This window comes from Hyaena hyaena, unplaced genomic scaffold (assembly GCF_003009895.1).
Source record: "Hyaena hyaena isolate Hyena2069 unplaced genomic scaffold, ASM300989v1 scaffold_1411, whole genome shotgun sequence".
In the NCBI taxonomy this organism is placed as follows: domain Eukaryota; kingdom Metazoa; phylum Chordata; class Mammalia; order Carnivora; family Hyaenidae; genus Hyaena; species Hyaena hyaena.
In genome coordinates, this window is record NW_024082043.1 from 256,371 (window position 1) to 258,958 (window position 2,588).

Sequence of the window (2,588 nt, forward strand, 5' to 3'; positions counted from 1 at the left end):
AAATGCTTGGTGGCATTACAAGATATGGGTTTTTAGTTCGAAATTCCAGGATGAATTTCACTAGTTGGTTGCTATTTGGCCTGAGGCACTCCTAGCAAGATTTATGGGTGAAAAAAAATGCAGTTGCAGTATATACTTGGAATTGGTGCTGAATATAGTTTTATTGTTTATTTTCAACTTCTTCAAGGCACATGTGGCAATTTGGCCTGAGCACAAAGGGGGAGATTATATAATATCCCAACTCTCTAGCTATCTTATGATTACAAAATGAAGCAGCAAATGGTGAGGATTCTTTTTGTAATTCTAGAAAGCTTTGTTTTAACATCATGAAATTGTTTTTATTAGATTAAAAAAGGGACTGAATTGCACAATTATATGATAGCGATCTTTACTTGCCATTTCTCATAGAAAATTACAGGATTATGAGCGGTTTGGGGGTTCAGTCTGAATTGTCCTGTTTCTACCTCTTACACTTGAGGAGAAGACGACAACAGCAAAGGATATTAACATCCTCAGTTTCTTTAGGTAGGTTCACATTGTACCAGTAAAAAAAAAAAAAATAAGTTACAAAAATAATATTAATGGATAATTTTACACTTCCATGATCCACATTTAGCATTAGGGGAAAATATTAACAACAGCTACCTTGTAATGAGCACTTTTGTGATGTTTCACTTAATCCTCACAAAACCCCAATGAGGTAGATATTATTACTATCTTAGCCATATAGGTGAGGAAAATGAAGCCTGGGGAAGATAAGTAATTCTTCATGGCTACATGGTTAGTATGTGATATACCCCACCTAATCTAATGTCAAAGACTAATTGTTTAACCTTTGTATTATATTGCTTCCTGATGACCTGATCAAGTGAACTGGCATGACCAGGAACTTGATAATGCATCTAGTTAGTAGGGGGAGGGGAGATAACAGGTGTGAGGCGGGGGGGGGGGGTGGCCTAGGAGAAGCTGTTATGTGACTTCATTAAGGCAGAGTGACAAAGGTTTTCTTGAGGCTTTACAAGTTCTGGTAGGACTGGGAACCATTCTCCACATCCCAGCAGGAGACATTATTATTGGAAAATCTTGCCCACTACTTGATGCTAAGACATAGGAGGTGTCATTGACAAAACTTGCCCTGAAATTGAGTTTGATGTTGAAAGTCTGTCATTAAGGACTCAGCTCGCTGGCTGTTGCAGTCATTGGGTTTAGATTTACTCCTCACTCAGGAGTTACATTTTTATTTCAAGGAAAGTCTTGTCTGCTTTCTGAAGAGAACTCATTCTGAGTTCACAGACCACACCTGCAAATACAAAATCCAGTTACTATTGGTTCTGGTATGTTTTTACTCTATTTCCTGAAAGAATCTATCAGCAACACACCTACCATGTGCCAAATGCATATGGACATGGCTCCTTCAGCTGCAGCTGATTCCTACTGTACCTCAGTTTACCTCACATTTGGCTCATGTTACCGACAGAAAAACCACTCCCAACTTTAATGTGGAACACTGTCAGACACAACCTCGTGATTTGCAGATGAGCTCATCTGTTGCTCCCCAGTCCAAATCAGCACTTTCCCCCCTCTCCTGTAAGCCAGACTTTCATTTGGCTTTGGCTGTGAAGAATAATTAAGGTTTTGGAAAGGCAAGATGGTCTTGCCAACTCAGCTGCTCTTGAAAGCAAGGACTCCCCAAGCTATTAGCACAGCCCAGAGGAGCAAGAGATTCCGATCCAGCAACACCCAGGGAGGCAGCAATTGTCTGGCCAATGGCTTTCAGTCTCTTTTGACTGCAAACCATGGTTAAAGATTCCATGCAATACCATGGCAATCAATCCAGTACATACTTGGCTATATACATGTCTGTGGGCATGTGCACACGCACGCAAGCACACACACACACACACACACACGCACACAAACTGAAATCACACTTGCATTTGTTATTTTGTTCATTTGTTAAAATATTTGGGCCATTGTATTAGTTTATTATGGCTGCTATAACAAATTGCCAAAAACTTAGTGGCTCAAAGCCACATGACTAGTATCTTATAGCTCTGAATTCCCAAATCAGGTCTCAATGGGCTAAGGTCAAGGCATCAGCAGGGCTGGTTCTTTCTGGAGGCTCTAAAAGAAGAATCCAGGGGCGTCTGGGTGGCTCAGTCGGTTGAGCTTCTGGCTTCAGCTCAGGTCATGATTTCATGGTTTGTGGGTTCAAGCCCTGCGTCAGGCTCTGTGCTGACAGCTAGAAGCCTGCAGCCCGCTTCAGATTCTGTGTCTCCCTCTGTTTCGGCCCCTCCCCACTCATGCTCTGTTTCTCTCTGTCTCAATATTAAACATAAAAAATTAAAAAAGAAAAAAAAAGAATCCATCTCCTTGCCTTTTCTAGATTGTAGAGGTCACCTGCATTCCTGGACTCATGGCCCCTTCCTCACATAATTCCAAAAACCTCTTGGTTCTGCTGTTATATCTCCTCTTGCCTCTGTCTTAAAAGAATGCTTGTAATTACACTGGACCCACCCAGATAATCCAGAATAATCACCCTGCCTGATGACCCTTAATCATATCTACAAAGTTCCTTTTGCTATATG